Consider the following 14,810-nt stretch of genomic DNA (forward strand, 5'->3'; position numbering starts at 1 on the left):
AGCTTGTAATACCAAGTACAGCATTTTTCCACTTGAGACCCCGCAATGCAATGCTCTGTCCAGGGCCTGCAAAAGTCTGAGGAGGGCAGGGCTGCAGAGGAGGCAGGGAAGGCTCACATCCAGCCCAGAACTGAGTGGGCTGTCCTGGCCCAAGAATGTGGTGTGGATTTTTTTTTCCCTCTGCATGAGACCAGGATAGAGAAAATTTGGGAGCTGACCTTCCCACTCTACCACTGACATGAACCAGGGCTGGAAGCCAGGTCCTTAAACTTTGCCATGGTGGGTTCCTCCTTGGAGAAATGGAGCTTCAAGTCTTGATCTAAACTTGAGGGGCCAGCAAATAGCCAAATGAACCGTTCCCAAACAGCTTGGTATTACGGCTGTGTGTGGGCTTCCTCTCTTCAAAGAGTTAAATCTCAGTTTGCTGGCCCAAAATACTAATCCAGCAACACATTCTTGCTGCAGAAACTTACTATCATTTGCTCAGCCCAAGTTGGTCCCCACACAAACAAGTTAAGGGTGAAGAGAGAGGGTAGGGCTGAGGAAATTAGGAGCAGAACATTTCAGCGAAGAGAAAACAGTGTTTTGGAAAGTGGGTCAGTGGTTAAGAAATCAGACAGGGCGGAATCACTCACCTTAGACCCACCAGGGACAGACAGACCGGTCAGAAGTGGTCGTGCTTTCTGCTTCTCTCCTGTCTCCACCTCTGGTTGTTCTGGACCTCCCTCGCCCAGTCCAGGGCCAGGTAAGTTGTAGAACAGGCTCTGAAGCAGGAAGTGGAAGTTGTATGCAAATCTCTGCGGAGGCTAGGAAGCCTGAGCTCAGAAATCTCCCTGTGGGCAGTGAATCAACAGCTAAGTCACTTTATTTCTTAAAACAGAAATTGGTAATTTGAAATAGGAAAAAAGGTCCAAAGAGGCAGGGGTGAAGAGAGGGGAAGGGGAAAAGAAAGAAGGGAAAGGAAAAACTATGAGAAAAATTTTAAAATAGGAAATGAGGTCTATGTAAATAGGGAAGGGTGGAGGGGGTGAAGGGTGCACAGGTAATGGGGAATAAAATAAGAACCAAGATACATCATGTACAGGTACAAGCGCCCAATGATAAATGTAAACGTATTGGTTACCTAAAATGTGCCAATGAAAGAACTTAAGAATAAAAAAAAAAGCCAAATGGGTATATTTTATTCTTTGTTTTCTATTCACTTTATTGGTACATTTTAAGTATACAGTAGTTACATTCATCATTGGGATTTTGTATATTTTATTCTTTTACAGACAGAAAATTACAATAGAAACTAAGACTCAGACATGAAGTGCATTGTCCTTGGTGTGCCTTGGAAGCACACTTGAGCACAATTTTTCATATTATGTGTTTTGGACAATTGTTAATAGGCACAATGCAAATAAAGATTAATTGTTTAAAACTAAAAAAACCCTCCTTCATTCACTAGAAAGAGCCAGGGACCAATTAGGCTGCATTTTTGTTTTCCCCACCCAGCTAGGAAACTGCTGAGGAGTGCCCGGGACTCCTGGTGATTTCAGTGCCCACGCTGCTGGGAAAGAGACTGAACTTGGTGTGAAGTCTACTTACTTATTAGCCGCTTCAAATGAGGAGACCGGCAGATAACGGGGAGGAGTAGGGAGCAAGAACTTCTTACTGTCTCCCGCATCTGTTTAAAACCTCAGCGTTTGCTGCCCTTAACCAGAGAGGGGACTACTGCCCATACCCCTGCCCCCCGCCACCCCCCCACCCCCCACCCCCCGCGCCCGGCACACACAGAATCCTCTCTGGCTTCCTATTTCATGACCTCAAGTTTATTTCCTCTCATTCCCTTCCCATTGTTTAATAGGTAGCCTACAGAATTTACAGCACAAGCCCGTGCAGCACGCAGGATACCAGAGCAATGTGTGTGTATATAAACGCAGAGACCATGAGGACAGTAGGGGGTAATGGGAGCCAAGCCATGGTGGCAGCAGCTTTGAAGTCAGAGGGCCTGGGTGTTCACTCAGCCATACCACTGACTGGCTGGGCTCCTTATGCTGGGTCTCTGCTGCTGGACTTGTCTGCCTGTTAAGAAGTCTGATGGGCAGCCCTCATAGCTGGCTATCTCTTCACCCTCACACAGGGGATAGACCCTAGAACACCCATCCTGATGGTGCCAGTTGCTGCTCAAGCCTGATACTTGAAGCTGGTTCTTCAACATTCTATAAGAAAAGGAAATGTGGGTGGTTTTTAAAATAACATAATGCAAGTAATAAACATTTTGGCATATCTTTATACCAGAATACTATGGAGCTGTGAAAAATCATAATATGTATATTTATTTCTACATATTAGCTGTGAAAAATAAGATATTGTTTAGTAAATGTTATCTTATTTTTGCCAATATATATGATACACTTGATTTTAGCCAAAAGGCTGAGAAGTGTTGCCAATACATATGATAGATATACAGAAATGTGTATGTCCATTATAGATTTGTGTTTGGTTACCAATAGTACCCAGCACCCAGCACACTGCCCAGAACATTGTAGGCAATTACTATATACCTATCAAAGAGTTCATTCAGAAATGTCTAGAAGGATGTATGTCAGACTGTTTAGTGGTGGTCACTTCAAGAGACTAGGTTTTATATATATATATATATATATATATATATAGGGGGGTTATTTGCTTTTTTCCACAAGCATGAGTAATTTTTCATTAAAAAGAATAAAGATTTTTTTAATTTAAAAAGTATTTATTACCTTGGCCTTGAACTTTATGCTTCAATATTAATTAGAATAACCTTTAAGTGTAGGGGGAAAACAGCACTCTTTGAGGGATAGGTGGCACCAGGGTAATCTGAAAAAACTATTGGCACTAGGAGTTGAGAACAGAAGAGGACAGAAGGATGGCATGGGCAGGGAAGAGGAGTGGAAACAAGGAAGAGGGAGAGGGGAAATACTTTTCAATCCTCTCGGATGTCCTTAAACAGATTCGGAAAGCCTTGAAGGTGCCAGGTCAAATCCAACCTTTAGAACTCTGTCTGCCAGGGAGATGAACAAGGGGAAGATTGTCTTCCGCTTCTCTACAACTGTTCCTGGGACTTGAGGCCTAAGGGCCCTGAGGGGAGAGAATCAAGCACTGCAGTGCTGCTTTTAACTGCTGTTAGCTGAGCCTTCCTCCTCTGTAAATCTTGAAGGAAGGAGATGGCTCCTTCTAGGAGTCTTTGCTGGGACCACTCCTAAAAAGCAGCTTGAGGTTGTAAACTGTTTAAAGATAGTGTCCCAGATCCAAGAAACGTCTGTTGGAACGAGCCTGACGCAGTTACAGAGAAATGCAGATGATGGGGGGTGGGGGTGGGGGTGGGGGTGGGGGTGGGGTGCAGAGGTGTCAGGGAGTCTGGGAAATAAATATCTCCAGCCCCAGAAGCTTCCTCCTGGCTTTCAGGATAATGGGTACAGCCTTAGAGTGGCCATTGCAGGGGAGCAACTCCTCACTGAGGACTCCCAACAGTCCTGGGAGGCGCATTCACTGTCATTCCCACTTTACCTTCATGGAACTCAAGGCTCAGAGACGTGGAGTAACATCTCCAAGAGCACACAGCCATTGCACCATGCAGAATTCCACCCAAAGCTGCCTCTGTTGCCCAGTTATGGCCTCTGTTTTCTACACACTTAGGTGGAGCTCAACTAATTTGCTTTCTTTGCACGACTCTTTTCAACACTCAAGAGTGTAGGCAGTACAAGGGCGGGGTTGTGTCTGTGCCAGTCACCCAGGTGCTGTGTTTACACAAGGATAGCTGTTGTAGAAGTAGGAGGAACAGGGATCAGGTTGGAGGTTGGCCCCCTCCCGCCTGTTAAAAATCCAAAAGGGGAGGATTCATGTTTGACCAGTTGCTGTAAAAGAATGCCATATCCTGGGTGGCTCAAATGACAAATATTTATGTCTCATAGTTTAGGAGGTGGGAAGTCCAACATCAGGGCAGACCTTGTCACCCTGTCCTCATATGACAGAAGGAGGGCCAGAAAGCTCACTGGGGTCCTTTTTATAGAGGTGCTAATCCTGTTCAGGAGGGCTGTACTGTAACAATTTAATCTCCTCCTAAAGGTCCTACCTCCAAATGCCAACATATTGGGGTAAGGATTTCAACAAACAAATGAGGTGTGGGCATACACATTCAGTCCTTAATAGCCTTTTGGCAAAAGACATAATTAGATGAAGGTCAGCTCTCTTTACCCCTATAAATTAAACTAAGCCATGGGGCCTAATATTCAGAAATTCTCCATTCTACCAAATTAATCTATGAAAGAAAAAAAAAGAAAAGGAGATGAATAAATCTGTACATGGTTGACACAATTTGCTAACATCTTGATCTTATATTACTCAGCCTCCAGAATTGTGAGAAATAAATTTCAATTGTTTATAAATTACCCAGTCTGAGGTAGAATACTCATCTCTTATCCGTAGGGAATATGTTCCAAAACCCCTCAGTAAATGCCAGATAGTACAAACCCTACAGATAGTACAAACCCTATAAGTATATACTCTGTGTTTTTTTTTAAAGACAGTACCAAACTCTTTATATACTATGTTTTAAATTACTATGTAATTAAACATGATTACATTTAATTTATAATTAGGCACAATAAGAGAATTGTAGCAAATACTACCAATAAAATAGAACAATTATAACAATAATTGCCATGAAATCATCAACATCACTACTATTGCACTTTGGGGCCATTAAGTAAAATAAGGGTCACCTGAGCACACCAACCACACGCACCAACCTGATAGTCAAGTCAGCCACCGAGTGACAAATAGGCATGCAGAACATACATCAGGGATCGCAAGACAAAGGGGTGATTCACGGGTAGCTAGTGCAAGGTCTTGTCACATTACTCAAAATGGTGCGCAATTTAAAACTTCAGAATTGTTTATTTCTGAAATTTTCCATGGAATATTTTTAGAACCGTTGAGTACAGGTAACTGAAACTGTAGGTAACTGAATCCACAGATAAGAGGGAGCTATTCCATTTTGTTACACATGTAGGAATAGCTGAAGACAAGAATCCTTCCCCTACTAAGTCCAAATTTATTTTCTCCTCCCCCTACTAAGGAGATATTGGGAACAGCAGGTTTTCTGAGCTACAGAACTTCCTGTTAAACCATTACCCCAGGACAATGGATACCTGTTCCCCTTACACATGTGTACTTAAACGGAAGTACTCTAAAGTTCTGGGGAAAGTCAAAGATCATTCACTCCAAGGAGACTCCATAGTCACATGGACCCAAAGTTACTGGCAGCTTGTCTTGCTAAACAATGATTAAGTCCTACACACTGGGCTCCCAGTTACTATCACAGTAATAGTCACAAGCCTTCCAAAAGTGCCTACTAAGATGCACTTTGTATTCACTGCTTATCTAATAATGTTCATAGTACCCCTATGAGGTAAGTTCTATGAGATTAGCTACCATTTATTGGGCATTTGAGATGGTTAATTTTGATTGTCAACTTGATTGGATTGAGGGATGCCTAGGAGGTTAGTAAAGCAAACTTTTGGGTGGGTCTGGGTGGGTCATGTGGTCATGACCTTGGGGACTATATCTGGCCCCCGGCCCCTTCCTCTCTGCTTCCTGGATACCAAAGGTTCCGCAACTTTCCTTTTCCAGGCGGTTTTGTGCCATGATGTTTCTTCCTTGAGTGAACCAACCATGGACTGAAAACTGAAACCATGAGCAAAATTAAGTTCTGTTTCTTTAAGTTGGCAGTGTCAGATATTTTGTCCCAGCAGGAAAAAAGCTGACTAATATAGCATCTATTATACACCAGCTAATTTTCTCAATCTGTCTAATGAAGAAGAGAAATGTATTCCAGATAGCTGCTCTCCAAAAGGAAAAAACAAATACAGAACAAACTTAGCTTCCTTTGGATAGTGAACACAGCAGGATTGCTCAGACAAGAGACATGTGTTAGAAAAGAGACAAAAAGCAATGACAAAGTAACCTGGAGCCAGAGAGAAGGTGGAGGAGAGGTAGCAGTGTGGCAGGGAGGGACTTTCTGGAGTGGCATGGCAGTAAGAGAGTCAGAGGGACAGAGAAGAACTTTAACATACTTTGCTATGTGACCTGCTGTGTAAATTCCCATGTCCATTCTATTCTACATTATGACAGGGGTGGATAAGTCCTACAGGATTCTCCAAATCTTCTCAGTTGGATTTATTCAATTGCTTGGCTTTGGAGATATCCATGGAAGTTTTACTTATGTTTACATTTTAAAAATTAGAATGGTTACTATGAAAAAATGCAGAAAGTAAGTGTTGATAAGGATGGGGAGATACTGGAGCCCTTGTGCACAGTTGTACAGCTGTACAGTTGAAAATGATTAAGATTGTTAGATTCTGTTATGCATATTTCACCACAATTAATAAAGAAATCACAAAGCCCTGCAAGGTGTTTTCATTACTTTCACTTTACATGTGGGAAAATTAAGATGTTGAGACTTCATGTAGCTTGCTTGGGCCACACAGCTAGGTTTCAAGTCCAAATCAGAATCCCTGTGCACCACTGCATGGTCTCAGTCAGGGAAGAGCATGTGCCATGCCACAAAGATTGTTTTTGGGTGGGCCTAGCCTCTCTTTTCTCAAGACTGTCCTTCCTCCAGCACTGGTTTCCTAGGTTTGTCTTTGTTCCTCTGCCTTTCCCTCATTGAAATGTAGTCTCAGGGAAAGGAAAAAAACCTGATCATTAATTTTTACCTAAGTTACATGGTGTGAATTTAAAGCAGTGTTCCACCTCTCTGAGGGGTGTTTTCACTGTAAGTCTCATCAGTTGGTATGAAATGAAAGGTTTTGTTCCATATTAAAGAGCTTTTAGGCATCAGGGAGCAAGTAGGGAAGAATTGGAAGGTGGTGATGGCAGATAAGGCAAGCAGAACCCAAGAAATACACTAAGTGATGGAAACTTTAGGCACAAAGTTATAAGAGAGATACATTTACTGGACAGGCAGATCTTCAGGATGCCAGGAAGATGTGAAGTGTGGGTTAAGGGAACTAAGTGGATGGACAGCTTATGTTAAACCTTCTTCCTTGAGCAAACCTGACTGCCTGATTTCCAGACTCCACACACTTTTTTGTCATCAGAACTATGCACACCCTTAAGAGAATGGGGAGGTTTGATTTTCTAGACACTTCTCAACAGCTCTTCTCTCTTCTCTCTTCTTGTTACACTGTAAAATTCCAAGCAGCTGGGCGTGGCAGCTGGACATCTCTGTCCATAGAGTCTGAGCAGAGTCTTTTAGTGTCAAGAATGACAGTGGAAGCAGGAAATGCTTGGGAGCTTTTGCCTGCACCTCTGCCCTGAGCCACACTGCCCTTCCCTGCCCTTAGCTCTGGGGACAGAATGAACACATCATGCTAAAGCTCAAGTATCAGCAGAGTCATCCTCCCTCTAAGTTTGCTGTCTGGATATGGATAGCTTCCTCAAAGGAGGAAAATCCCCTACGTATTCTATTAATTTAAAGGGTTTTTCCTTTGCAGCTTTGTCTCACTGGTAGAATGCAGCAGAACACATATAGAAGTAGGGGTAAACACAGGTAGCCATGCTATCTCTAAGAAAGATGTGCTCAGAATTGCAGCTTATAAAGTCAAGGCTGGAACATTCTCTCTCTCTCACTCTCCCTCTGTCTCCCCCCTCACTGCATGTGTGTGTGTATGTGTGTGTGTGTGTGTGTGTATGTGTGTGTGTGTGAGACAGAGAGAGCGAGAGAGAGATTTCACCTTTATATTATGCAAAAAAAACCCTGAAACAAAATAAAACCCCATCACCCCATTTTTTCTGCAATATTTTACCTTTCCTAGGCCTTATGATCACTGGTAAGAGTTAACTCAGTGTCTTTCAGTTTTAGTCTGGCTAGTAATTAATTGCTCAGTTTTCTGACATTTGTCCCTCTTCCTGGAGTGAGGGTCTGTGTGTTGAGGAAAGCCTATGTGTCTTTCTGTTAGAGATCCAGGGCATCAGGTCCATGTTAGGCTTTTCTGCCCTCTGTGACCCTCTGCTTTTAGTATATGTGCTGCTGAAGTGAGCACTGGCCCCTGCTTTTGAAGATGTTCCCGAGCATGACAAGCATGTGCCCTTCTGGAAGCTCACCTCGGTCCTCCTGGAAGGTAAGCTGACTTATTCTTCACCTTCCTTGGGATACTTTTGAGCAACCAGACCAGCTTGGTGCTTCTGGATACAGTTTGGGTTGTTGATGTTTATGGAAGAAGCTGAGAGGTGAGCCTCAAAATCCATTTCTTCTGCCACAGTAATAGAACCTGTTGTTGGGCTAATGTCTCCCCAGAAAGACAACTGCATTATCCAGCCTTCTTTGTGGGTAAGTGTGGCCATGTGGCTATGTTCCAATCAATGAGATCTGAGAACCTTAAATCATACCTTCCTGTTTTCTTTCTCATTGGTTACAATGTGGATATAGTGGTGGTGGTGAGCTGTTGGGATGCATGTGGTTGACAGCAACACCCTAGGGATGATAGAGCAACAAGATGGAAGGAGTCTGGGTCTCTAAAAACAACAGAACCTAAATTTAGGTATGTAAAATTATACAAAACTCCTATTTGACTCAAATGTGATTACCTTGTTGAGATCTTCGCACTGAGACTGAGTCTCTGCTGTCCTTTCTCCTCCTTCCTTACCCAACCAAAAGCCAGCACCCTCAGACAAGGCCAATGTGTATAGCCCTGGTCTTAAGGATTGAGATATTTGGTAGTAACAAAGGATCATCGATCCACAACGGGACTCAGTAAAGAGCTTCAAGCTCAAATAGGGGCATCACTATTCTGCAGGCATCCTACATTTGCAGGGCTGGGGCAAAAGTTAAATGGAGGCTCCAACCCTTACTTTCTCCCTCTTTCCTACCATATGAGGGACCTCATGTGTGAACACCCTGGCCCATGTTCCAACTCTGTGCTACCCACTTTGGAAAGAGCATTCACCTAGTCTATGTGAAGCCTTGGGTTCAGTATGCAGCACTGGAAAAAAGTAGTACACATTAAAAACTGCTTGGGATCTTTTAAATGACACATTCTGGCTCAGCAAGCCTGGGGTGGTGCTGGGACTCTGCATTTCTAACAGATTCTCAGGCTGCTGGTCTGTGGGCCACAATCTGAGAAGTAAGGGTCTAAAGCACAGGGTCCAAGGAAGTACTGCTACCCTGAGGAGCCTTCCTTTATCCAGTCACAAGGGATTTCTCACTGGAGTCGTCTTTCTCATTAATCCCTGGCCTCAGCTCTGACTGAGCATCCTCTGACTCTATTACTCTATTCTGGGTCAGGGGCAAGCAGACCCTTTGAAACCTGGCAAAAATACCCCAGTTACTGCCTTCCCATCATGTAGACTCCTTCTGCTCTCCTTCTGGACTCTACTAGACTGAGGATGGGGAGTAAGAAGTCTTTATCTCATAACCAAGCAGTTGTCTTCCTAAAACAACAAAGCCATTTGCCCTCTGCTTCCCACTGCCCTCGCACCCTGTACCTCCAAAACTCAGAGACATCACTTCAGTAATTTACATTGATATCAATTGTTTTCCTTTCCATTTTCATTAGCAAAGGCTGAGGCTTAGTGATGAGGGCCTGATGGAAGCCTGAAGGTCCCAGTGTCAAGTGGGATGAGAACAAGGCAGGACATGTGAAAAGGGGCCTGATCCCAGGAGCTGGTGCCTAATCCTTCTGTCACACAGGCTGAGAACCATCACCAGACCTTTAGCAAAGAGAAACGTAGGACTTATCTTAGAACTAACATGGCAGTGAATCTTTCCTTGTTTGTTGTATAAAAGCATAGCTAAAGACTAATAAAAACACACCTGATTCTTCCCACAGACTATGAGTTTGGGTCTCTTGTTGCTCAAAGACTTGAATTAAAGAAACCTCTCCTGTGTTGCCTGATGATTAGAATCAGAGTTTTGATGACCAGAGTGGCCTTGCTGAGGCAGTCAACACTCCTCATGGTTCTGTCAGAGTGAGAGGTGGCTCTGTCTTAGCAAGTTCACATTCAAGGCCAGTCCCTGCTCTGCCTCATTTAAGGACATCCTGCTCCAGGAGCAACTTGTTTGGGGATGGAGCTCAGTGATTGTAAGTTAGTTCTAATCTAAGCCGTCTGAGTGTCTTCCGGTGCCCTGTAACCAAGAGTTCTGTTGTACAGGTTGTGAGTTTTGGCACAACTTGTCCCAGAGAGAGGGAATCTTGGTTACGGGCCAGTGGGAGTATTCACAGGTATTTCCTGTCCAGCGTATGATCTTGTGTCTTCACCTTGGGTCAGATGTTGCAGATGGGGGCTCCAGTATCACTGTGGAAAGGCATGATGTTCTCTGGATACCTGGAAAGCCCCCAGTCCGCCTTTCTCTGGAATCATCTTTTCTATTAATGTCCACTAAAAATGGCTACCATCCCCACCCCACCTCATTTCCTGCAGGATTTTTTTTTTTTTTTTGGTACCAGGGAATGAACTCAGGACCTTGAGCTTTCGAGGCAGGCGGTGGAACCACTGAGCTAAATCCCTGGCCCTCCTGCAGGATATTTAAGCACCCCAGAGCCACCTCGCACCTTGAATTTCTGCCTCCACTAAATACAGGTGCAGCTCATCTCCCTGACATTTAGAGAGCCCTCATCACCTCTCTGTCCCTCCCCCTTTCCATATTTGTCCAGAGTCATGATCACAGTTTCATTGCACACAGTAGATCTGATCTGAAGGTTTAAGGGCAATGGAAGGGATTACATCACTTCGCAGGCCAAAGAAATAATATAAACTGGACACTGTGAGCCTCACTGGCCATCTTTGCTCTGTCGAATGCCTCACTGATCCTCTTTCACCTTGGGTGGTGACCCTTCTCTCTAGAGACCACTTCACTCTCTCCTTTCAGGGTGCTAGACCTGTCCCAGCACCACTCAGCGAGGATAAGATTTTTTCAACTTTATCAGACAGTGCCATCTCTCCCCTTTCCTTGATGCAATGTTCTGCTTCCCAGCCATTGCTGACAATCTCATGATCTCATCTTTCACAGTCATCCATGTCTCATCTAGATATGGTGATTCCTTCAGCAGCATCTACCACTGAGATTAGTACTACTCTCCAAATGCCCAAAGGAACCTTTATATTGAGCTATATCTCCAACCCTTTTCCAATTTATTTTTATCTTGAAAAGATATGTCTTCCTATTCCCTATTATCTATCTTTTATTTTGCTCTTTAAATTACTTATACTTTGGGAGGGAGATCTAGAGATGAAGAGAGGCAGGGGCAGAGTGGGGAGGGGACAAGAAAATAAAAAGAATTAAGGTGGGTTATGTACATACACCAACTCCCCATGATGAATATAATCATTATGTACTGCAAATATGAACTAATACAAATTTTTAAAATTCAATAAATTTTTAAATTTTGAAACAAAGTCTTGCTAAGTTGTACAGGTGGAACTTAAACTTTTGAGCTTTCTGCCTCAAATTCTCAGAGTGCCAGGATTCCAGGCATGTGCTACCATGCCCAGATCATCTTGTCCTTTTTGCAGCAATTTTTTTCCTTCAGAAATTTTAGGAATAGTAAAATATTAGGAAATAGTTTATAGTTTCTCAAAATGTTAGATATAGAATTCCATATGATCCAGCAGTTCTACTTCTGGATATAATCCCAAATGAATGGAAAGCAAGGGCCTGAACAGGTATTTGTACACCTGCGTTCACAGCAGCATTTTCATAATAGCCAAAAGGTATAAACGATTCCAATGTCCATTAACAGCAGTATGGATAAACAAAACATGGTGTACATATATATTGAGAAGTATTATTCAGCCTTAAGAGGGAATCAGGTTCCTCCACATGCTATGACAGGAGCCAGCCTTGTAAACATTACACGAAGTGAAATGAGTCAGACACGAAAGGACAAGCACTGTATGATTCCAGTTCTATGAGATACCTAGAATGGTCTCATTCACAGAAGCAGGAAGTGGAATGGTGGTGGGTTAGTGATGGGAAATGGGGAGATACTATTTAACGGATACACAGGCTCAGTTTGGGATGATGGAAAAGCTCTGGAGATGGATGCTGGCAATGGTTGGATGATAACGTGAATGTACTTATTGTCACTAAATTGTTCCCTTGGAAATGGTTAAAACGGTAGATTTTATGTTACATCTAGTTTATCACAAATTTTTAAAAACATAAATCGAGAATCTTGGCTCTTTCAATTCCACCCCCTCAGGCCACACCCTCCCATACTGTCCCTGGAGAGCCCCGGAGGGGACAGGTGAGGGCCAAGGGCACATGTGCTGGCTGTTAGGCACAGCTGTGCCTGGGAAGCAAGAGAGGCTCTTTTTCAGCTTCTGCTTCTCCTTGGGACTCAGCATTAATGCCTGGCTCACAGGTAAGCCCTCTCTCTACAGATCCCAAATGTTTTGCAGCTTTCAGTTTTCACCTGTCTTTTGATAGAGTGGAGGCCAACTCCCTCCTTGGGATTAATATTCACAACAAGCAGTGAGCAATTAATTTAAGCAGTTGAAATTTATTGTGCACTCACCTTAACTCAAAGCCAGCTTCTGCTGGGTGTTTATTTTTCAGTGTTGATGCATTGCCATGACAGCTTCGAGCATTTGAATTTGAAACGCACACACCATTGTGCAGGGTTCCTGATGCCTCCTCCTGCTCTTGCCTGACCCCCTGAAATCTAGGGGGCTCTGAGCTCCACGTGTCTCCGTGTCTCAGAAAGGTAATTCTTGATTGCTGGCCTAAGGGAGCAGTAGCCAGCCTTGAGGCAGTGTAAGATTTGGGTTTTATGCCCAGTGCATGGAGCGAGTGATTCATTTCATTTCAGGGGGCTTCAGTGCATAAATCATGACTCTAACTTACAAGCACATTCTGCCCCCACTTCTGGCTGTCACAGACACTACCAGAGTTGGGAGGGGGGGCTGTCTCTCAGAGTGAACATGAAACATTTTTTGTGGCATTCACTCTTGCTTAGGGTTTCATGTGGGCCAGGGAGCATTGTGTGGTGCGTTGAGCCCCAAACCCTCTCCACCCTCCCCTCTTTGCCACAAGCCAACCCTCCCCGCAGTGACTGTCTAGAGGGGACTCTGGCTGCCGGTGCCTAACAAGGCAGAACAAAGGCCTGCGTGCTTGTGGAGTTCCATTTGGAGTGCATGACAATTTCAGAGCACAAATGGAAGGAAAAAAAAAAAAGAAAGAAAAAGAAGAAGGCTTGAAATCTATAACTGACTTTTATCAAACCAGAACTTGTAGTTCTCTGCTGACAATCAGCCAGCAGCTAAAACCCACGAGGGATGGTTCTTACTCACAGCTTCTGGCTGGCTATTAGCTACCCGCAGCCTTCTGACCCTTTTTCCAGGGAAGTAACAGCTGGCAGCTGACAAAGGCGCTGGGAGAGTGGGCAGCTTTTGCTTCTCTGGGAACGGATATAAGATTGGCAGGAAATAAGGCATTTAAAATATGAACGATTATAAGCATTTTCATTTGCCTTTATTATGCTCTTGGATTCTGGCTGTGATTGCTAAAATGTATTTTGTGCTATGGAGATTTGAAGGCATTTTTCCCTGAAAAGTAAATGTCCCAGCTCTTTTCCTGTGACTTATACCAGTCCAGATAAAGGTGGATTTTGTGAGTTTTTTCTCCTTAGCTGTCTTTCAAACAATTCTTAATAACAAAGGCAACAGACTAATGGTTGTGAGAGCAGAGGGCCTTAAGTGTGGTGCTGTTGAATAATCAAAATGCAGCTTTAGTGCACTTGGGCCTTTGGGCAGGGCCTTCGATGGTGTCACAGCAGTTAGAGAGAAATGAAAATTGAGGTGAAGTACGTAGTGAAGTATAGATGGGTCAACTAGGTGTAGATTGGATAAAGTTTACTTGAGCCTAACTTTTCTTTTGTATGTACTACCCAGAGGTCCATTATTCTGTCAGGAAGGGTAGAGATGGGGTTTTCAACAGGAAGCCCCAGTGATGGTGAGACAGGGTGGCACCATTGGGACAGTGACAGGACACCCTGTGACACACCCACACTTCAGCTCTGGGTCCCTGCTGCTTTGCCGCAGTGTCTCCCCTGGCAGGACACAGCATTTTGGGAGTGCAGCCATTTACACTATCTGCAATACTGCTATTTTTGTTTCATTAATAATATTACAGCCTGCTTATTGTAATGGTTGACCTCTATTGAACATTTAAAGTAAGAGTAGGAGTTCAAGTAGTGTTTGTCCAAAGAATACCTGATGGATGGGAACAAGAAGGTGAGGTTCTTGCCCCAGGTGGCCAGGAGGACAGTGGGAAACCCAGAAGATCATGAGGACTAAATGGAAAAAGTATGTTTCCATTAGAGGCTTAAATGGTACAAGTATATGCATTGACTTCGTAAGCTGGATAATTTCAGAATAGTGGATTCTATTTCTTACATTCTTATCTTTTAAAAAAATGAATCAATGTTGAGACAAAAGCTTATTTTTCAAGATAGTGGACCACTACCTCCCACAGACTCATTCAATTGATAAAGAAGGCATTAAAAAAAACGTATAAGTTCACAACTTGAAGAGAATTGGGAGAACAGTAAGAGAAGACAGTTCATTTGCTAGATAAATTTTCCTGTACCATTTGCTTTTAAATCAAGTAGATATATTGCTTTGATTAAAATATATTTTAAAAAAATTAGACAGGAACTTTGTTGTCTTGTTTCTACACCAGCTTTTAATTAAGTCCACAGATACTGACCAGGCATGGTGGTGTCCAGCTATCATCCCAGCTATTTCAGAGGCTGATGCAGGAGGACTCTTGAGCTGGAGTT

The 14,810-nt window shown here is 43.4% G+C and overlaps 1 protein-coding gene and 1 long non-coding RNA gene across 3 annotated transcripts in view; one reads left to right on the forward strand and one right to left on the reverse strand.

Annotated features, from left to right (window-relative positions):
- Traf3ip2 (TRAF3 interacting protein 2) overlaps nucleotides 1-770 on the reverse strand; it is a 49,743-nt gene extending 48,973 nt beyond the window's left edge. For both annotated transcript variants that reach the window (XM_021252026.2, XM_021252025.2), the window contains exon 1: nucleotides 636-770. The gene's annotated coding sequence lies outside the window, so the exon portion shown is untranslated. The remainder of the gene's footprint in view (nucleotides 1-635) is intronic.
- On the forward strand, nucleotides 614-12,723 carry LOC147822574 (uncharacterized). The gene is made up of 3 exons (XR_015445362.1): nucleotides 614-745; nucleotides 8,049-8,150; nucleotides 12,587-12,723. It is a non-coding gene; the product is annotated as an uncharacterized LOC147822574 (long non-coding RNA).
- Nucleotides 12,724-14,810: the final 2,087 nt, after the last annotated feature.

The sequence above is a fragment of the Heterocephalus glaber genome, unplaced genomic scaffold (assembly GCF_053883595.1).
Source record: "Heterocephalus glaber isolate CG9 unplaced genomic scaffold, H.glaber_assembly_v1.0 deba00001610, whole genome shotgun sequence".
NCBI lineage: Eukaryota > Metazoa > Chordata > Mammalia > Rodentia > Bathyergidae > Heterocephalus > Heterocephalus glaber.